At 43.8% G+C, this 25951-nt stretch overlaps 1 long non-coding RNA gene across 1 annotated transcript in view; it reads right to left on the bottom strand.

Annotated features, from left to right (window-relative positions):
• Nucleotides 1-9588: 9588 nt before the first annotated feature.
• LOC109276208 (uncharacterized) overlaps nucleotides 9589-25951 on the bottom strand; it is an 84457-nt gene continuing 68094 nt past the window's right edge. The window contains exons 2-3 of the long non-coding RNA XR_002084530.2: nucleotides 19337-19546; nucleotides 9589-9840 (exon numbers count right to left, since the gene is read on the bottom strand). This is a non-coding gene — a long non-coding RNA (uncharacterized LOC109276208). The remainder of the gene's footprint in view (nucleotides 9841-19336; nucleotides 19547-25951) is intronic.

Genomic DNA, 25951 nt, shown 5'->3' with positions numbered 1-25951 from the left:
AGCCAGACTTATTACCAACTCTGGCCATACGCTGAGAGCCTGCAATGGAGAGCTCTTGTTCTTAAACGTGCTTACTTCTTTTTCTCTTTAGGCTCTTGTTCTAATAGTAAAGCATCTTAGACCGGAAGGTGACTTTAGAGATCATGAAAATTATTTTATAGACGAAGACACTGAAGCCCAGAATGGGGAAGTAATTTGCTCAAGGTGAGCCAATAAGTGACCAAGCCAGGACCAGGTCAGCTGAGCACTGCATATGGAGCTCCCAATTACCAGCTTTTCTTTTATTTTTCATCTCTCAGTGATATCTAATATCACTCATAGTAAGTGATATAGCTTACTATGAGACACAGAGTACTAACTGACATATCATTTTTTATTTTAATTGCTATGACAGCTTTATGAAATAGATACTTTTATTGCCCCCATTTTGAAAGATCAGGAAACTGAGGCTTAGAAAGATTGAGGAAGGTGCCCAGGGCCTGATTCTAGATTCAGCATGATTGCTACTACACCATGCCACTTCCCCAGTGAGACAAGCCTTTGTTGTCTTTTGCTGTCATTTATCCTGAATGGATCAGGAAGACATTCTTCAAAGGCCAGGCAATTCCTCTTAGGTGGTGCCCACAATGTTGGTGTCTTCCTACCAGTTGGAGGAAATGTAGAGGGAAGATGAATAAATTTATTCTAATTTTCTGTGACTGAGAAGGGGTAAGAGATGAAGAGCATGATTTAGCCATATTATTTTGCTTTTTCTAAAAAGAAAACTCCTTATTAAAACAACAGTGTAACTATTAGGCTATGTCTTAATTATTACCTAGGGGTTACAATTCTTTTGAAAAGATATGATTAGGACAAAATTAAAATATGGCAGTGAGTATAAGTTATCCCACTCAAGTACTGTTTTCAATTACTCCTTATTCAAGCGTTGGCTTTCTTTACTCTTTTTATATTCTCACAGTGATTCCAGGATTTCCTCTGTAAAGCAATTTTGCCCGTGCAAGGCTTCCAGGAACCCAGACCAGCCATTGGCAGCTTGGGTGTAGATACATCCCAAAGGAGGCAATCGCTGGGCAATTCTATTCTGCCTGTGTTGAGAGTTAGTCATGAGTAACCTCTCTATTCTCTTGTCTGCTTGTTCATCCATCCATCCATTTATCCATCCATGCAACTATTCATCCATTTCAGAATTATTTATTAGATGCCTACTTACAATGACCCTACTATGCCTACGTGCCACATGGTGTTCAACAAAAAGTTCATGTGGCTTGTCTAGTTTCTTGATTATGTGTTTTTCCCTCCAATAGAGTATAAGCCCCTAGAGCAGGGACAAGAAAGGGTCTTATTGCTCTTTCTGTGCCAAGGGCCTAACACAGAAGAAGGTATTCAGTCAATGCTTGTAGAATCATATTATCTATCCAATATTGTCTGCCTTCTCTTCTAGCCCTCCTAAACAGATACTTCTTTTCTGCTTTTACGTTTCATAGGTCATTTAAAAAAGCACAGAGAAACAATAATTTCACCAGAGTCTGAAAGAATGCTAAGAGGGAAAAATAAGCCAGGAAAGTGTCCATAGGAATAATCAGAGAGTGTCACCATCATGACTGTGGTAATGTGGACTGATTCATCCCAGCCCCTGAGCCAAATCTGATTGCTTCATTATATGTGTAATCTTTATCACCCTCTGGCTGTCTCTTTTCTCTTTGGTATTCCACATATGGATCTGATGTCCCTCCTGCCTTATAGATGGGGAAACTGAACCCCAGAATGGCCTAGGGGCTTGAGCCATCTCCTGTGGGATGTCAGGAACTGGGATGTAGGGATAAAACTGTCATTTTTAGATTTTAATAGTTTCAGTAAAATCCAGCCATCCTCACTATCATTTCTTATTTACTATTTATGAGCTCTTATTAAGTGCCAATAGCTTTATATGCATTATCCTTTCCCCCAAATCTTTCTTTTAATAAAATTTCAAACCCACAAAAAGTAGTAACAATGTACAATGAAACATCAAGTTTCAAGAATTGCTTTAATTCTTACACCTACTTTCTTATACCTAGTTTCACATTTTTGCCTTATCTCTTCCTTCCCTCCTTCCCTCCCTCTCTATTTTTGAATCATTTGAGTTACATGCAGACATTGTGACACTTCACTCCTAAATACTCCAGCATACATCTCCTCAGAACAAGAGCCTTTTTTTACATTACTAAAATAAAATTATTGCACTGAGGAAGTTTAATGTTAAAACAATTCCATTATCTATTATATAGTCATTATTCAAATTTTTCTGATTTTCCTAATAGTAATGCTCCCTTCCTCCTTCCCTTCTCTCCTTCCCTCCCTCTGTCCTTCCTTCCTTCCAAAACCTAAAAAAGGATTACATATCGCACTTATATTTCATACTTTGTTTTTCTCCTTTAATCTAGAATACTTTCTCAGCCTTCCCCCCCACCCCCCACCTTTCATGCCATTGACAGTTTTGAAAAATCCAAGCTAGTTATTTTGCAAAATTTCCCTCAGTTTTGGGTTTGTTTGATGTTTCCTCATGGAAAGATTTGGGGTAAATATTGTTGGCAAAAATGGTTACATAAGTGATGCTGTGTGCTTCTCAGCAAGCCACATCAGGAGGCACAAAATGTCACTTTGTCTTGTCATTGGGGATGTTGTGATCACTTGGTTAAGATAGTGTTTACACGATTGCTATACAGTGGAAATACCATTTTCCTTTGTAATTCATAAGTGATCTGTAGGGTAATACTTCAAGGTTGTGTGAATATTCCCCATCCATCTTTCATCCAGTGGTTTAGTATTCATCAATGATAATTGTACATATCTTTTCAAACTCACATAATAACCCTGTGATAACTCTGTGAGGGAGATACTATTACCCATATTTTTACATTGAGGAAACTGAGTCTCAAAGAAACATGGGGCACCTGGGTGGCTCAGTCGGTTAAGTGACCAACTTCAGCTCAGGTCACGATCTCACGGTTTGTGGGTTCGAGCCCCGCATCGGGCCCTGTGCTGACAGCTCAGAGCCTGGAGCCTGTTTCGGATTCTGTGTGTCCCTCTTTCTGCCCCTCTGCTAGTTAGGCACACAGCTGGGCTTTCAACTTGGGTCTGTCTTGGCCTCTACTTTTACTACTTGCTACACCATACTGCCTGGAGGGAGAGATATCATCTTTTTTGCTCCAAGCAAGACAAGAAAAAGTGACATTTAAGATCACATAAAACACAATTTGTTTCAACTTGAGTCTCTTCCTTCTTATTCCCTAAGCACTTTTTTTTTTCTTGCCAAAGTCTGATGCCTCTGAAATCACCTTTTGCTATTACCTGAAATGTGGTGAATAAATTATGTTTTTGTCCAACGGTCCCTGGACTATGGACTTCTGCTTTGGTTGATTGCAACGTGTCTAGGACCTTGAATGCTGGCCAGCACCTCACTGTGATGGATTCAATTACATATGGCAGTGGTCCATTCAGTTGTGAGAAAGACCCCCGCAGAAATCTATAGAGATGATTCTCTCTGGGATGTTTCATAAAGGGGGTTTTGTGGGGTCCTGGAAATAGAAGTGTGGAATAAATTTTTCTATCAGCTCCAAGTTTGCCAGTTAAGAATTGGAGTAAAAAATTGTAACATATTCAAACTAGAAGAGATCACCTAGCCCAATTCCCTTCTTCCTTTATAGGTGAAGAAACGGAGCCCTGGAATGAAGAGTAGGCTGCCCAAGGTCATAGCTAGCAACCCACAGATCAGGGCTGGAGTGAGGGACTTCATGCATAGTAAGTTACAACGTGCTAAAGTTATACTCTTGCCTCACCCTTGGCCTGGGGCCACCGAACCAACCAGCTTGCCCAGCCCTTGGTCTTTTTCTGCTGCCCTTTGCCATCAGTTCCCTTCTTGGATTTGTTCTTTTGTTCTTTGGAAGACATTTGCTCATTCTTTCCTTCCTTCCTTGGCTTGTCTATTCCTAACTAAGGTTTATTATCCACTTGCTGTGTGACAGATCCCTGGGCACAGGAGTACAAAGCAAAAAGAAACAGTCTCAGCCTCAAAGGAGGTCACAGTTTAGGTAGGGGGGAAATACAACCCAACATGCTATTATGCACTGGGTACTAGAGTAACACTGCTCATCTCCTGCTCTTGGGACCCAGAAAAAGGAAGGATGCCTTGAAGTGGTGTGGGCGTGGGGGGGGGTGGTGGTGGCTGGGGGGTGGCTGGGGGGGTTGGGGGGGGGAGGGCGGGTTGCTGGGGAAGGTAAGGACCTCCAGGGGAAAGGGAAGAAAGTGTCAGAAGGAATGGAAGGGCAGGGCAGAGCTTGGTAGTTGTGTGATTCTGGAAGGCACCCAGAAACACACCCTATCACAGACTCCGTCGTAACTGGGTGGCTGGGGTGGTGGCAACTGCCGCTGGCCAGCAGTCAGAAACCTGCTGCTGGTCATTGACTTGGCTCCGCTTAAGGGTTTAGACAAGAGCTCGGGTCAGAGTCCTCCGTGGCTGCATAGTGTCGTCAGGCCATTTGTGTTGTAGGCATGGGGGAGGGAGCTGGAGGAGGGAGGGGTGAGGCTGCAGAGCAGCAGGGACACAATGGCCCCGAGGACGCTAATTGCAGCCCCAGCTGCGACAGGCCCTGTGATCTTCTGCTTGCTGCTCAGTACGCTGCATAATGGACGCGTAGTTATGGAATCTCAACCAAGCCCAAGTCTCATTCTGCACAAGGGAACAATCACATCACAAGCTGGAAGGAAGGAATTTGCTGTGCTGATTAGACCAAGGCCTACGTAGGCAGGGAAAAGTTCTGCCTGCTTTTTTCCTGCTCCAGCCACTGACCACATGCATATTTCGGGCCAATTAGGAAACAGCTGCATACCTATCAGTGAGTTGATGTAATGACTTTATACAGCATGGCCTTGGGCGGTGCTGGACCTCTCGGAGCCCTTCTTCCCCTAACAATAGTCAGCAGAAACAGTGACAATCACATGGCATTTTACTTTGTCAGGATGCTTGAAATTCTTTATGTGGGCTACCTATTTAATCCACGCAGTAACCCAAACAATTGCGTTGCTAAGGTTCCCATTTTGCACAGGGAGAAACCAAAGCTCAGAGAGGGTAGGTAACTGGCCCAAGGCCACACAGCTAATAGATAGTGCAACTAGGACTGAATCAGGCAGCGTGATTCCAAAGCCCACACCCATGCCCACTCAGCCGCATTATTTCTTAATTCCAGGAAGATGTGCTTCAGGCAGGAGTTCCGGTGCTTGTTATACTGTACGATTATGTTGTTCATTCACTTTATTTGTTGTTTGTTAGCCGATAAGGTCCATGAAGGCAGGGAATGGCTGTTTTGTTCACCGCTGGGCCCTCAGAGCCTATACTGTCCTTGGCCCACTGGAGAGGTCTAATATGTATTTGGGGCTGACTGACTAGCTATGGATCAGGTTACGGAGCCTATTTTATATTTTGCCGATTATACAGCAAGAAAAGTCAGTGAAGACAGGCTTTTCTTTGGATCTGGATTTCTCAGGGTGTGAGCTCTCTGGGCTCCGTGGAGAGGCCTCTGGTGAGATTTAGCAGAGCTTTCCTTTCTTTGCTCTTGCTCTCATTTCCTGTAGCACCCACTCATGCTTTGATTTATATATTCAATAGGTATTTAATACACATCTTTATGACATGCCAGATACTGTCCCAGGCAGAGCAGTGAATAAGACAGATAAAACCTCCACCCCATGTGGAGCTTGTAATCCAGTGGAGCAGACAAACGATAAGCAAGCAACAAAGAAGTCACATAACAGCATATGCACAATGGAATAGATGCTCAGGAAGGAGAATACAATGTGTCAGGAAGAGAGGGAGAATTTTAGATAGGTGGCCAGTAAAAGCCTCACTGAGAAGGTGATATTTGACAAAATACCAGAAGGAAGGAAGGAGGGAAGGAAGGAAGGGAGGGAGGGAGGAAGGAAGGAAGGAGGCAAGGCCTACAAATACTGAAGGAAGGAGGTTTCCAGGCAGCAAGAGCAAATGTCCTGGGGAAAAATCTTGCTGGATGTTAGAGGAATGATGGAGAGGTCAGAGGTTAAAGGGATATGAGTGAGAGGAAAGTGATGGGAGATAGTTCAAGAAACAACCACAGGCAGGCTGTGTAAGGTTGTCTAGGTCTAAGTGATGACCCTGGCCTTTATTCTGAGTGATGTGGGAGACCACTGGAGGATTTTGGCAGACAAAGGACATATCTGACTTGCCTGTTGTTCCTTAATGTTACCCATATGTATATCTATCTCCCCCTCTCTATCCCAAGGTTGGGACCGTGTATATATTCCCAACGTGGAGCACAGTCTCTGGTATATGGCAGATGTTTCAATGCCTTGCTATCAAATAAATAAGCACACAAAAACATAAAACAGAATGAAACAACCTAAATCAGGGTGCAAATAGAGGCCCAGGAGAAGGACAGATACATTTAAACTTGAGGAAAGAGGGATGCTTTATGTGGAAAGTAGCTTTTCATCTAGGCCTGGAAGAATGGGAGGCTTTTCCTAGGTTGAGAGAAAGGAAAAAGTATATTAGACTGAGCAAGGGACAGGAGCAAAGGTTTGGAGTCATAAGCATGCTGGGCAAATTGAGAAAGTAGATAAATGTTTCTGGAGCACAGGGTGAGAAGAGGCTCACAGCAGGATGGGAGGCCAGAATTATAGACTTGGGCCAGATCCTGGAATGATTGCATGTCCAGCTAACAAGCTTGGATTTTGGGCTGCAGGCAATGGGGAGCCATGGCAGGATTTTACAAGTGTGTGTGTCCATCTTGGAGGGTGGGATTCAGCCCATTAGGTTTTGGCTGTTAACTCAGCCATGGTTTATAGCCAAAGCAGGCAGCAGGCCATGCCAAGAATGGTGTTGGGGCAGACAGTGCCATGATGTCATGCTATAGATTGTGCAGGCTATATGTGTAGAAATACTGTCGTGTGCAGAAGGAAGGAGTCCATCTGCGTGTCCCCCTGTCATTGAGCAACGAAAAATGTAGCGGTTTACTCAGGAATGTTCCATAGGTGCCTGTGTCCAGTCCAGTACCATCTATGATTTCATTATGCTGCTCATCCACGCTGCCTGCCCTTATGTAAGATCGATCAGCTACGAGGCTCCTGGGGTTATTTAATTTCTTCCCCTGTGCCGGAGGACGCTGTTGGAGTCTACCTGACCTGCTCTGCCCAGCGCATGGTGCATTGCTCCAAAGCTATATAGTTCCAAAGCAAGGGGTCAGTCATGACGATTTAGGCATTTCTTTTAGAAGGAGGAGCTGAGGCTTCTACTTCTCACCCAGGAGGGGCATACAAAGGCACCATCTGATAGGTCAGGCATTGAATTATTCCAGCCTCTAACTATTGTGGCAGAGGTGCTGCTGCTGGTGGGGAAATGGCCTTCTGGGAAGCCCTTTTATTTTTATTTTTTAATTAAGAAAAACTTTTTAATGTTTATTTTTGGGAAAGAGCATGAGTGTTGGAGGGACAGAGAGAGGGAGACACAGAATCTGAAGCAAGCTCCAGGCTCTCAGCTGTCAATACAGAGCCAAATATGGGGCTCGAACTCACAAACTGTGAGATCATGACCTGAGCAGAAGTTGGATGCTTAACCAACTGAGCCACCCAGGCACCCCTGGGAAGCTCTTTTAAAACGGAGACAGGGGCGCCTGGGTGGCGCAGTCGGTTAAGCGTCCGACTTCAGCCAGGTCACGATCTCGCGGTCCGTGAGTTCGAGCCCCGCGTCAGGCTCTGGGCTGAAGGCTCGGAGCCTGGAGCCTGTTTCCGATTCTGTGTCTCCCTCTCTCTCTGCCCCTCCCCCATTCATGCTCTGTCTCTCTCTGTCCCAAAAATAAATTAAAAACGTTGAAAAAAAAAATTAAAAAAAAAAAATAAATAAATAAAATGGAGACAGAAGTCCAGTGGAGTTGAGAGTTGTCAGCCATTCCTTTGAGGGAATGGGTTTGTTCTCTCCAACTAACTTTTTGCCCCAACTAAGTTTCTCCAGGTTAACTGCAAAGGTTCCTTGCTCCCCACATAGGGTTCCCATCAGTAACCATCCCTGCACAGCATACTTAGGTTTCTGGAACCCACAAAACATGGGAGCAGAAGAGCACATAGTTTTCAAGGCTGGGAATGGCGGAGCTGGGGCAGGGGCAGGAATGGTGTGGCTCAGAGAAATCCAGTATCAAACTTTCAGGGAATTTGGGGGTGGGGGTGGAGGGAGAAACTTCTACCAGTAATTCTCAGTTTCCTTTCCACTGCATTGAGTGAAAGAAAAGCAGTCGTCCTCTGCTGAGAAATAGCTGGTTTGCCACAGTGGAAGGGAGCTGGGCCCCAGGGACTTCATGAACTTGCCATGTGCAGAAAACCATCTGACAAACAGAATTCTATGTGGAATGACACACTTGGATGAGTCCAATCAGAGTCCAGGTCGTCAACTGTAGCCTCCTTCACAGTGCCGTTAGGAATAACCACTCTCTCACTCTCTCAGGGTCCCCTGGTAGTCCAGCCTCATTATGTACAGCTGGCCTTTCCTTATTAGCTCCTTCCAGGCAACCAGTAGAACTCTCATCATGGATTCAGACTATGAAAATTAGTTTCGAAGAGGCACATGCACCCCAGTGTTTATAGCAGCATTATCAACAATAGCCAAAGTATGGAAAGAGCCCAAATATCCATCGATGGATGAATGGATAAAGAAGATGTGGTAAATATATATAATGGAGTATTCCTTGGCAATCATAACAAATAAAATCTTGCCATTTGCAACTACGTGGATGGAACTGGAGGGTATTATGCTAAGTGAAATTAGTCAGAGAAAGACAAAAATTATATGACTTCACTCATATGAGGACTTTAAGATACAAAACAGATGAACATAAGGGTAGGGAAGCAAAAATAATATGAAAAACAGGGAGGAGGACAAAAACATATTTAAATGTGGAGAACAAACAGAGCATTACTGGAGGGGTTGTGGGAGGGGGGATGGGCTAAATGGGTAAAGAGTATTAAGGAATCTACTCCTGAAATCATTGTTGCACTATATGCTAACTAACTTGGATGTAAGTTTAAAAAAGAAATTAAATAATAAAAAAAAAGAAAATTAGCTAAAAGTATTTGGTAATGGATACAGCCAAATGTGGGCATGTGAGATGGATTGAGAATGGGTCTCTGACTATTCTCCACTCTCAGAAAGAAAGCATTGTTTTGATTTCTATTCTTCTGTAAGGGTTAATGGATGACTGTCAAGATCCATGATATGCTTTTTTTTTTTTTTTTTACCATTTATTTATTTTTGAGACAGAGAGAGACAAAGCATGAACGGGGGAGGGGCAGAGAGAGAGGGAGACACAGAATCGGAAGCAGGCTCCAGGCTCTGGGCCATCAGCCCAGAGCCTGACGCGGGGCTCGAACTCACGGACTGCGAGATTGTGACCTGAGCCGAAGTCGGACGCTCAACCAACTGAGCCACCCAGGCGCCCCCATGATAGGCTTTTGAAATGCTTATAACCTTTGACCTAAGAATCTGACATCTAGGAATGTCTCCAAAGAAATTAGAGATACCACAAATATTTAAAATAAGAATATTTATTATCACAGTACTATTTATAGTAGTAAAAAAACATTAAAAATTGATATTTCAGGGGCATCTGGGTGGCTCAGTCAGTTAAGTGTCTAATTCTTGATTTCTGCTCAAGTCATGATCTCACAGTTTGGTTCATGGCATCAAGCCCCATGTTGGGCTCTGTGCTGACAGTGTGGGGCCTTGCTTGGGATTCTCTCTCTCCTTCTCTCTGTGCCCCTCCCCTTCTCGTGCTTTCTCTCTCTCTGAAAATGAATGAACGTTAAAAAATAAAACTAATAAAAAATTGCTATTTCAGAATATTTGCTGGCATAACATATTCCCAATTTTTAAAACTTTCAGAAATTATGAAATATTTGATACAGAAAATTAGAGCAAATAAAACAAATATCTATATACACTCCAGCCACATTTAACAAATGTTGACATTTTGCCATATTTACTTAAGAACGTTTTAAGAAATAACAGGTTAGACTCCTCCCTTCATTACTTCCCCAGAGGTGACTCTTTTTCTGAAATTGGTACATACCTTCTCATCCAGAAATTATTATTTTACTATATATATCTCCATAAAAATATAAAGCCCATGTTTTATAATTTATAAAAATTGCAATATCCTGTAATGTGCAATTTCACGTACCACAATTAAGATTTACCCATTTTGATGAAATAGATGAGATGGTTTTTTATTGCTCTAGGTAGTGTTCCAACTACACAAATATATTTACTCAACTGTTTTCATTGAGTTATACCAATTCTAAGAGTTATCTCTAAGTGAACATACCCATCTAATTAGCCCCCAGGTCAAGAAATAGCATTGCATGTACCCCAGAAACTCTCCATGCCCACTTCCAACAACTATGAGCTTTTTTTCCCTCTTCCAAAGTAGCCACTCTCCTATTTCTAATAACATCAGCTGGCCTGTTTTTGAACATTATATAAAAGGAAGCATGGTGTTTTACATTTGCCAATCAGTTCATTTGTTAATCATGTGGTTTGGATCTTCTCTTTTCTTACTGATGTTTTGGGTCTGTTATTAGCTATTGAGAGAGATGTATCAAACTCACTCTGAGTGTGGATTTTTTGTATCTCCTTTTAATTCTGTCAAAGTTTGCCTTAAATATTTTAAAGCTATGTTATTGCATGCATATGGCTTTAGAATTGTGGTCAATGTCTGGTGAATTGACTCCTTTCTAATTAAATAAATCTTTACCTGGTAATGTTTTTGCTGTAAAGTCTACTTTCTCTGCTATTAGAATAGCTATCCTACCTTTCATCTGCTTAGTGCTTGCATATCTTTTCCACTCTTTTATTTACTTCCTTTCTGTGTACTCATATTTAAAGAGTATTTCTCGTAAGCAGTAGATAGGTGGCTTTTGAAAATCCATTTTTACATTTTTAGTACCTTTGTATTTGCATTAACCTATTTATATTTAGTAATCTGCCCATTTACATGTAAGGTAATTACTGAGATACTTGGGTTCTTATCTACCATTTGCTATATTTGCTGTCTATTTGACCTGTTTTATATTCCTTTTTCTCTCCTTGTATACTATCTTTTTGAGTAAGTAAATATTTAAAAAAATTTTTTTTAATGTTTATTTATTTCTGAGACACAGAGAGACAGAGCATGAGTCGGGGAGGGGCAGAGAGAGAGGGACACAGAATCCGAAGCAGGCTCCAGGCTCTGAGCTGCCAGCACAGAGCCCGACGCAGGGCTCGAACTCACAGACTGCAAGATCATGACCTGAGCCGAAGTCGGAAGCTCAACCGACTGAGCCACCCAGGCGCCCCTTGAGTAAGTAAATATTGAGTATTTCATTCCCCCCCCCCCCCCATTAACTTGGTGATTATACATTCTTTTACTGTTCTTGTAGTAATTAGGCTAGAAATGTATATCCTTGACTTACAGTCTAACAGAAACTATTATTTTCACCGCATCCCTAATAATGCTAGACCTTAGAGTATTTTATCTTTATTCACTTTCCTCCTTTTATGTCATTGTCTTCATGCATTTCAATTCTACATCTATGTTAAACTCCATAATATGTTAATATTATTTTGTTTCATAAAGTCAACACTCATTTATGTTTTCCTACATTTTTACCTTTTCTGTTATTCTTTCCTTCATACATTTCTGTATTTTCATCTGGGATCATCTTTCTTTTGCTTGAATAAATTCCTTTTAGATTTCTTTTAAGGCAGGCCCAATGGTAATGAATTCTCCATTTTTATTTGTTGAAAAATGTCTTTATGTTGCTGTCATTTTTGAGAAATAGTTTTGGTGTGTGTAGATCTCTGGGTTGACAGTTAATTTCATTTAGCACTTGGAGGATAGCGTTCCATTGTCTTGTGGCTTCCATCATCTCTGTGGGAAGTCAGATATAGATCTTATTGTTGCTCCTTTGAAGGTAATGTGTCTGATGCTTTTAAGATTTTTCCCTCTTTTGTTTTCAGCAGTATTCCTGCAGTGCACCTAGGAATGATTTTACTTACGGGATTCAAATATGTTCTTGAACCTGTGAGTTGATATCCTTTATCAGTTCTTGGCCATTATCTTTTCAAAAACAATTTCTTCTTTTTTTTTTCTTCACGGGACTATGTTTTCATGTATGTTAACTCTTCTGACCATAGCTCCGAGTGGTTTATCCTCTTTTGTACATTTTCCATTTAAAAATTTATCTTTTGTGGATTTTTTCTATTGATGTGTCTTTATGTTCATAATCTCAACCTCCTCTAAATTGCTGTTAAAAAGTCCATTGAGGATATCCTCCCGGGGGTTCCGGAAGATGGCGGCGTAGGAGGACGCGGGGCTCACAGCGCGTCCTGCCGATCACTTAGATTCCACCTACACCTGCCTAAAGAACCCAGAAAACCGCCAGAGGATTAGCAGAAGGGAGTCTCCGGAGCCAAGCGCAGACGAGAGGCCCACGGAAGAGGGTAGGAAGGGCGGCTAGGCGGTGCGCGCTCCACGGACTGGCGGGAGGGAGCCGGGGCGGAGGGGCGGCTCGCCGGCCAAGCAGAGCCCCCAAGTCTGGCTGGCAAAAGCGGAGGGGCCGGACGGACTGTGTTCCGACAGCGAGCGCGACTTAGCGTCTGGGAGGTCATAAGTTAACAGCTCTGCTCGGAAAGCGGGAAGGCTGGAGGACAAAGGGAGGGAGAGCTGCTGAGCCCCCGGACGGCAGAGCTCAGCTTGGCGGGAAACAAAGGCGCCAGCGCCATCTCCCCCGCCCATCCCCCAGCCAAAATCCCAAAGGGAACCAGTTCCTGCCAGGGAACTTGCTCGCTCCGCGCAAACACCCAACTCTGTGCTTCTGCGGAGCCAAACCTCCGGCAGCGGATCTGACTCCCTCCCGCTGCCACAGGGCTCCTCCTGAAGTGGATCACCTAAGGAGAAGCGAGCTAAGCCTGCCCCTCCAGCCCCCGTGCACCTTGCCTACCCACCCCAGCTAATACGCCAGATTCCCCAGCAACACAAGCCTGGCAGTGTGCAAGTAGCCCAGACGGGACACGCCACCCCACAGTGAATCCCGCCCCTAGGAGAGGGGAAGAGAAGGCACACACCAGTCTGACTGTGGCCCCAGCAGTGGGCTGGGGGCAGACATCGGGTCGGACTGCGGCCCCGCCCACTAACTCCAGTTATACACCACAGCACAGGGGAAGTGCACTGCAGGTCCTCACCACGCCAGGGACTCTCCAAAATGACCAAACGGAAGAATTCCCCTCAGAAGAATCTCCAGGAAATAACAACAGCTAATGAACTGATCAAAAAGGATTTAAATAATATAACAGAAAGTGAATTTAGAATAATAGTCATAAAATTAATCGCTGGGCTTGAAAACAGTATACAGGACAGCAGAGAATCTCTTGCCACAAAGATCGAGGGACTAAGGAACAGTCACGAGGAGTTGAAAAACGCTTTAAACGAATTGCAAAACAAAATGGAATCCACGATGGCTCGGCTTGAAGAGGCAGAGGAGAGAATAGGTGAACTAGAAGATAAAGTTATGGAGAAAGAGGAAGCTGAAAGAAAGAGAGATAAAAAAATCCAGGAGTATGAGGGGAAAATTAGAGAACTAAGTGATACACTAAAAAAAAAATAATATACGCATAATTGGTATCCCAGAGGAGGAAGAGAGAGGGAAGGGTGCTGAAGGGGTACTTAAACAAATTATAGCTGAGAACTTCCCTGAACTGGGGAAGGAAAAAGGCATTGAAATCCAAGAGGCACAGAGAACTCCCTTCAGACGTAACTTGAATCGATCTTCTGCACGACATATCATAGTGAAACTGGCAAAATACAAGGATAAAGAGAAAATTCTGAAAGCAGCAAGGGATAAACGTGCCCTCACATATAAAGGGAGACCTATAAGACTCATGACTGATCTCTCCTTTGAAACTTGGCAGGCCAGAAAGGCTTGGCACGATATCTACAGTGTGCTAAACAGAAAAAATATGCAGCCGAGAATCCTTTATCCAGCAAGTCTGTCATTTAGAATAGAAGGAGAGATAAAGGTCTTCCCAAACAAACAAAAACTGAAGGAATTTGTCACCATGAAACCAGCCCTACAAGAGATCCTAAGGGGGATCCTGTGAGACAAAGTACCAGAGACATCACTACAAGCATAAAACATACAGACATCACAATGACTCTAAACCCATATCTTTCTATAATAACACTGAATGTAAATGGATTAAATGCGCCAACTAAAAGACATAGGGTATCAGAATGGATAAAAAAACAAGACCCATCTATTTGCTGTCTACAAGAGACTCATTTTAGATCTGAGGACACCTTTAGATTGAGAGTGAGGGGATGGAGAACTATTTATCATGCTCCTGGAAGCCAAAAGAAAGCTGGAGTAGCCATACTTATATCAGACAAACTAGACTTTAAATTAAAGGCTGTAACAAGAGATGAAGAAGGGCATTATATAATAATCACAGGGTCTATCCACCAGGAAGAGCTAACTATTATAAATGTCTATGCGCCAAATACCCGAGCCCCCAGATATATAAAACAATTACTCATAAACATAAGCAACCTTATTGATAAGAATGTGGTCATTGCAGGGGACTTTAACACCCCACTTACAGAAATGGATAGATCATCTAGACACACAGTCAATAAAGAAACAAGGGCCCTGAATGATACATTGGATCAGATGGACTTGACAGATATATTTAGAACTCTGCATCCCAAAGCAACAGAATATACTTTCTTCTCGAGTGCACATGGAACATTCTCCAAGATAGATCATATACTGGGTCACAAAACAGCCCTTCATAAGTTTACAAGAATTGAAATTATACCATGCATACTTTCAGACCACAATGCTATGAAGCTTGAAATCAACCACAGGAAAAAGTCTGGAAAACCTCCAAAAGCATGGAGGTTAAAGAACACCCTCCTAACGAATGAGTGGGTCAACTAGAATATATCCTCCCAAGAGAACGGCAGGGTAGATTCAAATTAAGAGAGCTAAATCAACTCATCTTGGTCAGTAGCTCAGCTATATGGCTTCTGAAAAAAAGTCTATGTTGCAAAATGGGAAATCCTGTACCTTGAACCATCCCCTCATTTCTACTGAACCTAATGTAACCTATAAAGCTCTTGATGTAGGATTAGGAATCAGAAATCATATATCAAGTAAAAACAGAACATGCTACAATAAACTCAATAAAAATCCAGATAGAATGTTAAAAAAAAAAAAAAAAAAGTCCATTGAGTTCTTCATGTCAGATACTGAGTTCATAATTTCAAATATTGTATTTTTTAGTTCTAGAATTTCTATTTGATTCTATTAAAACAATAGATTCTAGTTCTTAGGTGAAATTCTTTATCCTTTCATTTATTTTCCCCATCCTCCTTTCAGTTTCCTTAAAGGCACTCATCATATTTATTTTATGGTTTTTGTTGGTTAACTCCAGTATCTGGGTAACTGTAGGTCTGTTTCTCTCATTTGTTTTATTAATGATTTTTGGTGCTATGGTCCTACTTCTTGGCATGCTTTATAATTTTTTATTGAACTCTGGACTGTTACATGTAACACTGTTTAGAGACCCCAGAAGCTGTTACCAACATTAGGAAGAGTTTGCCCTTTCCTCTCTTAGGAAAGGGCAGAGTGGGAGCTGGTCCACCCAGGGACTAGACTGAGTCACCAGTCAAGGCTGTTGCTGTGGTTTGGTAAGGCTCTGTCTGCCCCTGGTTTGCTCTTGGCCCTGGGGCTTAGACCTCCAAGGTTTCCAATTGAGTCTCCAGAATGTTCACTGGGGCCCTTTTTCCCAAACTCTAATCTTTGTCTCTAGCTCCATAAAACTGCCTGAAATTCTCTGCCGGGAATTTTAACCTTTTGCCTTGTGCAGTTATAGAATTTGGCAAATGTATTGTGGCAAAAAATCAGGCATATTTTTAGGGTCCTCAGGTCTCCAGTTTTTGTCACTTAAACTCCATGAGACTTCTGAATCAGTGACCTGCAACCTGGGAAAAATATTCTCAGCTTTTTCCTGTCCACAGAATTGACAAAGACCCCTGGAGAAGCAGCACCTGCAGGTCAGCCACTTCCCTCCCTGGAGTCGTATCCTGTGTAGTTCTTACTGGCCCACAGGCTCTATGATGTCTTTAAACAAGATGTTTGCATTTTATCTGCTTTTCTAATTGCACTCTGTGGGGCATCGGTCTGCCACAGCTTTCCATCCCACCTGGTAGTGAAAGTCCTCCAGGCCCCATTACCATATACATGTTTCTGAATGCTACACATTTTGTTTTGAAAAATTATAGAGATAATTTGAGGTTCTGGGTGTTGTTATCTTCCTCCAGAGGGGATATGGGCTTGCTGCTGGCTGTTAGTTCATCTGGGAGTAGGTCACTTTGATTCCCTCAAGAACTGATATGATTCAAAGCTGGGCTTCCGTCTTCATCATCAGAGCATAGCCCTTTGGGGTCCTCTCTGAATTCCTGGGGTGTTTACCAAGCTCTTTCCTTCCTAGTGGACTTGGACTCCATTCTGGTTATACTGATCCCACAAGACTGCTGAAAGCTCATTCGTTTAACCGCCTCTCTGTCACTGCTTTTGCTTACAGACTAGCTATTGTATTGAGGGGGTAAAGAGGCCCCAAATTCTGGGCTCCTTTCTCTTGATTTCCTTTCTCTTTCAGATGACTGCAGACAAAATTTCTCTGCCTTGATCATCATTCACAAGCCTTCAGAGTTTGTTATATGCTTGCAGCTTTTCTAGTTCCCAGTGGGAGAGTTGGTCCAAGCCCAACCCTATCAATCAGTAATGGAAATGGAACTCTCAACGAGATATATATATTTTAAGTGGAAAAGAAAAGCAATTTTCAAAACAGTATGTGCTGTGTGGTGCTACCTTTGTTAAGAATAAAAGTATGTGATTAGGTATATATGTAGAAAGACAGAGGGATATAGGTCAAGTCATTAATGATAGTTCTCTCCAGATGACTGGTTTATAGATGATTTCGTATTGTCTGTATGCTTTTCTGTATGTTCCAAATTTTCTATGATAAATGAACTCTTTCATATTTAAAAAAATAGCAATTTTAGAGAAAAACAATGGCCAGAAAGCAGTAGGCAGAGGAAGGAGAACACTAGAGGAAAAAATGACACCCCAGAATCACGGAGGAAGGAATGTGGGGCCCCAGAGAGATTGCAAGATAGCATTTCAAAGCTGAGAGGAACTTAGCTCATCTTATTTAAACCCCTCTTGTACAGGTGAGGAAACTGAGGCCCATGAGACAGCATGGCCTGCCATCTAGTTGGAGACAGCAATGGTCAGGCAGCTGGGTCTGCCTGAAAGGCACAAGCTCTTTCCAGAGGACCTTGTCAAATAAACGTGGGCTGCCAAAGTGATAGATGGCTCTCCCTGCTGGCCGGGACCGCAGCCTGAAAGGAAGTCAGCCTGGCTCAGCTGGACCTCCTCAGGCAGAGGAATCACCAGGGCTGTTGGTGGGAGGCTCTGTTACCTTTCCCCTGGCTTTGGTTTTGCTGGGGAGTGGTTAGCTTCACAGTGGATGGCCTTGTCTACAAGACACATTTCTGAGCTTTGTATTCAGAAGCTTCCTGGGTCTACCCAGATCTCCCTGCCCCACATACTTTTCTGACCTCTTGTACACCTTCTCTAGACTCCCTTCGCCCTATTCTGGCCATCCCATGCTGCGTAGTGGACTTACTGTCCTCAAATATGTTTGTGTCCTTGCTCACATGGCTCCCTACCAAGAGCCTCTTTCCCATTCCCCCTCTCTTACCCTCATTCCACTTGCCCTTCCAGGTTTAGCTCCCATCATGAACTTTGGCAGCTAGTGGAGCCTGTTCCTCTCATTTGGAAAGGATTCTGTAGCATTTCTTTTGATAATTGTCAGGTCTCCTTATCGAGACTGTTTCTGGAAGTTTCTGGAAGGTGGGGACCTATTCTCCAAATCCTGGCATCCTCCCTGGCTCAAAAGGCAGGGTCTTGTATGAGGTGGGCACTCCATAAATACTCGTGGAGCAAGGGGTGAACAGTTTGAAAGAAATGTGTTTGTGAGAGGCTGGGGAAAATCTAGAAGGAACTGACAAAGAATTTTGATGAGCAGCCAGGAAAGGGGCAGGCAGTACAGAGCTCATTATTGGAGCCTGGCAAAGGCTTTCTGCTGGCTTTTCTTTCTTCCCTTGATTCTGGTGTCGGCTTCAGAAAGACATGAGCGGACCCAGAGTCGGGAGGGAACAAACATTGAAAGGAGAAAAATGAGTTGTACTGTTTGAGGTAAAGATGATTTAAAGAGGAAGCAATGTAATAGGGATGCAGGTCTGGAGAGGTGGGGAGACCACCTGTAAAGGCATGTGCTCCTGCAGTTTGAACACATTTTCTCAGGGGTGGGGTATGCTGGCCTCATGAACAAAGAACTGGAATATGAGTTTGGGCAGAGAACAAACAGAATGTGAGTTTTGGTGTCAAATAATTATGATAAGCCAATGTGTTTGGGAGTTTGGGAGAGGGATACTTCCAGTTCTTTTGCAGAGGGAACCTTACCGAGGGAACTATTATATTGATCTGAAGCCAGAGTATCTCAGGTTTTTGATGGCTTACATTAGGTACTTGAGCAGAGGCGTGTAATGGAATGGGGAGCCTAGGAGATTTACAAACCAAAGACGTCTGAATGAGAGACTTGAAGTTCATAAATTTTGGGGTCTCTTCTTTGGAGCACAGAGTTTTTTGGGGGGAGAGGGTTTGTAGTCTATCTATCATATTAGAACTAGCTGATGTAACAATCAAATGTCAGACTGTAGCACAGGAAAGAAGTGAGAGGGGGAATCTTGTTTTCACCTTGCCTGGGGGATTTGGACAGATGCTCAGAGGCTACGCTCAAAGGAGTTAGCTTTCAGAAAACTAGTCATGCAACATAAACTAATTCAATAAATTGTTGGGGATGTAGAAGAACATTCAGTTTTCATGGTGTTTGCAAACAAATGAGGTCCCTGTGGGTTTTGGAAGTGGCTTTTCAAGGGTACCCAAAGGGTTCCATTTTGGTGATATGTTTGGGGAGGGTGAGGGAAGAGGCACTAGGGCAGGATGAACTTTACTTATGATAGAAGTAGCATAATCTAAAAGGGGCTGATAATTTGATCCCAATTCAAATAATCCCAGCCACAGGGCTTGAATTTCACCATAAGGCATGCACTCCATTCCATCGCCCCCACTTTACTTGAGTGAGGCTTACAGAATCCCTTTCCCATCACTTTACCTGGAAAGAGGAAAGGTAGGAACAGAAGATAAAAATTCCACCCACATGACTTCTTTTGCCTCAAGAGCAACCTTGGGTGTGGTTTGTTTTCAGAGAGGCCTCATTTGTAGCTGCCTGCCTGGTCTCAAATCCCAACTCTGCAGCTTACAGCTTACTAGCTGGGGGACTTGGGTCCAGTTAGTTGTCTTCTCTGTGCTCTGATTTCCCCACCTGTAAAATGAAAATAAGAATAGTATCTACTTCACAGGGTTGTTGTGAGGCTTAGAGGAGCAGAAGCATGTAAGACACTTACAGCAGTTCCTGGAGCCCAGTGAGTGCTTGGCAAATGTTTCTATCATTATTCTCATCAGCTCTCAGAATGGTGGCACCTGCTGGTCTAAGGGACTTGCCCATCTTGCTCCCAGCCAGGTGTGAAGGTGCCCATGGCTGAGGCTGTGAGAGGAGGCCAACGGTCCTCAGTTCTCCAATTCTCAACTGCAAAATGTCTTTGAAACATCCCTTGGCCCTTATAATGGAAAATTACTATGGGAACATGGGGTAAGGAGGCAGAACAGGGAAGGAAAATCAAGCAAGCCAATAGGTTATAGGATAAGGGAAACTGGACTAGGTAATTTTAAAAGAAGTTTCCTTGGAACAAAAGCTTGCACATCTAATTTGGTCATCAGTTAATCAGGGGGTTGTTGAACTTCTACCTCTCTTCATGGCTCGTCCTATAACCCTGTGGTTAAGATCTTGGCAGTGCTGGATGTTATAGAGGCAGTGTTGCTTTAAAAAGGTGGCACAAACTGAGTATGGCACAAACGGAAGGCAAATGCTTCCGACAGTGCAAACCTTGGTTCTGTTGTTCCTTGATGAGCACCTGGTCCAAGTGAACAAATAGGATGGGCTGCAACTCCAGGCTGGTCCAGTGCCACTGATGATGATACCAGCACTCTAGCCAGTGACCAGCACAGCTTGGAATGTCTGCTGAAATTGGCATCCTGTGGAGACCTTCCCCAGATCCTGTGGCTTCAAGCTCACAGCATGCATGTATGTGTGTAGTAGGTGTGGGGGAAGGTACTGTAATTGTCAAGTTTGAATATAACTCCCTTGCCCCTCCCTTCACTGGGTCCTAACTTCCCCTTCCCTCACCTGCCCATGCTCCTTTTTGTTTAGATGCCCTGCTGGTTTCTCTTTTTGGAGGTGGCTGGTGCAGACCCACTGAAGCAGTGTCTCAGGTGGCTTTTGTCTTCTCCAGGGGAAGGGTGGGTGGGGCTGGGCTCTTTGCTTGAAGAGGAAAAAGATGAGGGTGTGCTGGGGAAACAGGTGATACAGAAATGGTGAAGTGGTATGGAAGATGGAGGAGTTAAATGTTAAGGGGTGGGTAGAAAATGTACCAAGATATTTTGAGGGCTAAATTTGTTCTGGAAGTTAAATGCATAGAATGTGATGAATCAGAACAAGAGCCACTTAAGACTTGTAAAGCCGTTGGGTTGCCCAGGCAATACGCAGACGTTTTGTGGATGATTTGTTATTAGCAGTAAACATTTACATAGCACTTCACCTCCTCAAATATTCATCCATAAACCCTGGAGTGTTAGTGATGGCCAGGAAACCAAGACCCAGGGAGGACAAGTGATTTGCTCAAGGTCACAAAACGAGTTTGCTGCAGAACTGACAGAAGATCCCAGGTCTCCATGCATCATGCTGCTACTTGCAAGGGACTTTCACTTTGCTTGGTTTATTTATTTGCCTTTGAACACCTGGTGAGGGGTATCAAAGCTGATTGGTCACAGCCTTCAGGTACAGAACTAGAGAGGTGGGAAGGGGTGTGATCCACACTGACCAACCAAGAGGCTACACTTGGCCTTTCAGCTTCAAAACCTCCTGCCTGGGTCCTCAATGCCTGGAGCCTCATGTCATGCATTTGCCTGCTCATCCACCAGTGTCCTCTCTCTTGGAGAATGGCCCCACTGACCATCCAGTTGACTGAGCAATTTGGGTTTTCTCTTTTGTTCGCTGTCACCCACACTGTGTTTAATCAATCACCAAGACCTTTTGATTCCATGTGCTTAATATTTTTTGAATCTCCCCATTTCTTTCCATCCCCATTCTGGCCACCTGTCTACCATATTGGCCTAGTAATTAGCTCCCTGCACACCCACTTTTTTTATTCTTTCATATCCATTCCCCTACTTCCCAAAACTTTTTCAGGTCTCTCTCCTGCTGAAAACCCTGACAAGGCTCCCAACAGCCTCAGGATAAAGCCCAGAAACCTTAATACAAAACCCCTGCTATCTCTCAATCTATCTAGACTCATCCACTGCTCTGCCTTACATTCTACCCCAGGTTCCAGAATGAACTTGTGTTCCCTGAGCTCGTCCTGCTGTAGATATTTTGGCAAGAGGGCCAGAAGGAGACAGACAAAGATCATAGAAATGAGTAGGGGGAGAGAGAGGAAGCCTTAGAACCTGGGTCTGGGCTGTACTGAACCATTTGCCCTCATTGAAGCATTGCCTTTGTATGGGATATTCTCAACCTACAGAGCATTGCTGTCAGACTCAAAGGTGGGTAGGATCTATCAAAGCAAGACTGCAAATTCAAAGCCTTTTCTCTCCAGACAGTATATCTTCATTGGTGAGCAAGGCACAATCACCCTAAGAGGCTTGACGTTTCTTACTAAGTGACAATGAGCTAGCCACTTAAAGTCATGAGGCTGTGAGTCTTGGTTTCCTCATTTGTGAAGTGGGGATGACAGCTGTCCTACAGTGTAGATGTCTTTTTTCTTTGGCTATACAGCATACGAACTACCTTCTTGTTTTGGGAAATCCTCTACTGTGTGAGCCTCTGTGCAAAAGAAGGTATGCCCTTACTGGGAAACTAAAAAAGCCATATACTGTGACCAGCCTGTGACAACGAGGGAGAGATGCTCCTGTCCAGGTATTTGCACCTTGAGAATAATGTGAATACTGTGGCACAGCTGAGAATCATTCCAGTAGAGGCGGTGGAGTAACAATGACACTAACCATGGAGGTGGCCTTGGAGGGTCCAGACGGGACTCTCCTTGCAACTCACCTTTATCCTCTGTCTTTTAGTCAATGCTGGCAGCTGCCTGATCTCCTCTCAGTGAATTCCATTCATGTTCATAGGCCAATTCATTTCTGGTGATGGAACCGTGGCTTCACTCAAAACCTCACCTACTTCACAGCATGGCCAGGATAAAGCAGGACTGTGGTTGGGACTTCAGAGCAGGTAGAGTTTGTCTTAGTTGTGGGGGGAGGTGGTGGAGGGTCTAGGTCTGGGATAATAGGGCCTATTGCACCCATGCTTTAAAAAAAAGGTTGAAAATTTGACAATAAATTTCATATTTAAAAAAAAAGGTTGAAGTTACAATGGTCAAAACCATATTAAATACCAGGCATATCATTGTGGGGATGAGATATTGTGAATAAGCTTTGTAAAGGACAAGGAACATCTAAGACATTCTCCTCATCTTACCAGTAGAGAGCCCTCCCACTCCTCCTCCACGATGTCTTAAATTTAACTTAAAAACATAATTGTTCAAGAAAGATGGAGAAAGGCATAGGTCCATTTCGATAGACTGTTAGCACGGAGGAACAGACATTTATTTTCTGCAACCAGTCTCGCAGGATGTAGAGTCCAGTTTTGGCAGCCTGTGGTGTCATTTTCTCTGGTTGGAAAGACACCCTTGCAAACTGTGGGTCTAGGCTTCTTTTGGCCATGGAAACCTTAGAAGCTGCCTGCTAACGTCTGGGCTTCACTTGAGGGGACACCCCTCCTCCTCAATTACTTGATCTCCAACCCTCCCCACCCTGCCCAGAAAGGATCCCTGAGCTCACATCTGTTCCATCCGCTCCTTGGTTCTCAGAAAGCAGGAGCCAGTGCAGCGGGAGGCCAGGCTCTAGGCAATCTTTCATGTTAACTGGTCTGAGCTGGATGTGAAAGGTGTGGCAGTTTCATACCCCCATTGCCCAAAAGCTGCTGTTTCCTCCACTTTGGAAAGCATTCCAAAGCACAAGAGCCTGAAACAGGCACCTGGGGACAGAAAGGATGTGCTATTGGGTCCTCACCCATGGGACCCATCCCCCCTTTAACTGCCATCTCTGCAAAGGAGGCACTTGGAAGGCACCATACTTAATTATAGCGTTTAATTCCCCCCCCCCCCCCAGCGTTTGAAAGAGCAAGTTGTCAGGCAGGCTTATGTGAAAGCAGAGCCATTACCGTCACAAAGAACTAAGTGCAATAACCAAGCGGACCCAGACCAAAGTTGTTGCAGAGAGGAGTTTGCACACTCTCTCTCTGCCTCTGCAGGCAAATGCCACCAATTGCTAGCCTGCTGTTGGGGTGGTTGCTTGCTCAGGGCAATGTGCTGTCCCTCCTTTGTGCTTTCTCTGCCAATTCCAAGAGTCTTCAGGGGCTTTAGGGGCCAAGGGCTAGGTGAGGCTATGAGGAGCCGCAGTCTGAGCTGTGGCTCTGGAGTTATGGAGCAGCACACAGCCAGCACTCCCTTTAGCTCCTGGGGTCATGGTTTCCTCACCTGTAAAATAAGGGAGGGAGGCTCAATGATTGCCAAGCTCATTTCTAACTAGCTTTTCTTTGGTGGCTCTGTATTTCCCCCAAGCCTCTGAGGTGTCAGAAGCTGGGCTGAGAGGTTCAGGGGTTAGGGCCACAATCATTCTCTTGCTGATCATCCATTACAATGGGCAAAAGCTGCTGTCCCCTATGGATCAGTGGACAAATGTCCCACTGCCTCAAGGGGAATGCCTCCCTGGAATTGCATGGGTTTGTCTTGGTAAGAAACAAGGAAAGCTGGAGGAACAGGTCCCTGGTTGTCCTACCTGGAAATTAACTGGCCACCTACTATTATCTCAAACCAGAGTGATGGGAGGATCGGGGCAAAGTCACACTGACCATGGATCCCAGACACCAGACCATCAAAATGCAAAGCAGCAAAGGAAGGCAATTTGATGGCTTAAAAAAAGAAATACAGCAGAAATAAAAACTCTAGAAGCTGTTCCAAAAATATGTCATTTTAACCAAATAAGTTTGTTTGATTGAATTTAAAGGAAGTTAATATGAAAGTTCATATGTTTCCTTCCAAGCAAAAAGCAAGATGATATAAAGCATGTTGTTGGTGCCAGACAGACAGTAGATGTGAAGGGGGAGGGAAGTCATGGCCATATTTGCCTGAGATCTGGTAGCTCACCTTTCACATTCATCCATCCTCTCAAACTGCATTAATCACCTCCACCCCCCACCCCCACCATCCTTGTTACCTTTATGTAGGTTGAGAAAAAGCTAAAGAAAAAGCATTGCTTTTGTTGACCATTCAACACCTGTTGGAGTGAATCAGACCATGGACTTGCAGGGAAATGTGTGCCTGTTGAGATTTTCCAGTTCAGTCACCTCTTGTGGATGCTTGTACTACACTGTCCACCATCCCTGCCAAAGGGCAATGAGCTGAGGTCTATTGCCCTCCACTTCTGCAAGCAGGACTTTTCACCTTGGCCAGACAATCCTTCTTTGCAGAGAACAGGAATCTGCCACCCGGTCACATTTCTCTAAAGTCATGGAAAACAAATATTTCTCTGCAATGACACCTTCATCCATCCACTTGCTCCAGAAGTCAGGCTGATTCTTCTTGTCTCATCTGGACATCAGGTTGTGTAATGCTCCTTGTAGGAGCCTCTAAAATCCATGTCTACCTCACCATCCCCACGTTGGTGCAGATTTTTCCCATCTCTCACCAGGACCATGACAGTAGCCTTCCTCTCCCTGGGTTCTGGCCTTCACTGGTACCAGTGGTCCTTGGGCAAAATTGTGGTGGAGAGAGCATGGGTTTTGGAATCAGACAGAGACCTGTGTTTAAATCTGGGTGTTGCCACTTAGCTGGGTAGCCTCAGCCAAGTTAGTTTTTCTGTGCCTTATTTATGGATCTCTAAAATGAAAATAATATTGATTTCAGATTATTCTTACGGAGTTTGAGTGGGATAACATTTTTTAAAATGCCCACTAGGAAGTCATAAGTAATTACCCAATAAACATTAGGTCCCTTTCCCTTACCCCCCTCCCCACCCTTTTGAAATTTGTCAAGTGACATGGTTTTAAGTCATTTCATTGCACTGGTTGACATTATCTAAACTTTTCCAGTTTTGCACAAAGAACTAACCATGGTATAATATACACGAGGCAGGATAGAACATTCATTCATCCTTCCACCCATCCACCTAATATTTCCAGAGCAATTACTAGGACTCAGGCACTGTAATACACATGGAAAAACACAGAAACAAAAGACAAGGAGTTTATAGCCTCGTGGGGCAGACAATCTAACATAACATCAGAAGTACTGGAAAGTGGTAAGTCCAGATGGTGTCCTGGAGCATGAGGGAAGAGCTCCTAGCCAGGAACAAGGGTGGTGCAGGGAAAGTGTTCTGGAAGTGGGGCTGTCTGGCTTTTGAGGGATGAAATGAGTCAGAGAGACTTGAGGCCTTTAAGAATACCCAGTCCTGCAAGGCCTTGTGTGCCGTGCCAAGGAATTTAGATTTGATTTTAAAACCAGTGGGTGGCCTTAAACAGAGGACTGACATAGATTTTTGTTCTAGAAATATCTCT

Source organism: Panthera pardus, unplaced genomic scaffold (genome assembly GCF_024362965.1).
Source record: "Panthera pardus isolate Hobbes unplaced genomic scaffold, ASM2436296v1 HiC_scaffold_6, whole genome shotgun sequence".
NCBI classification, from domain to species: Eukaryota; Metazoa; Chordata; class Mammalia; order Carnivora; family Felidae; genus Panthera; species Panthera pardus.
Note: the sequence above shows the minus strand (reverse complement) of the source record. Positions and strands in the feature narration are given on the sequence as shown.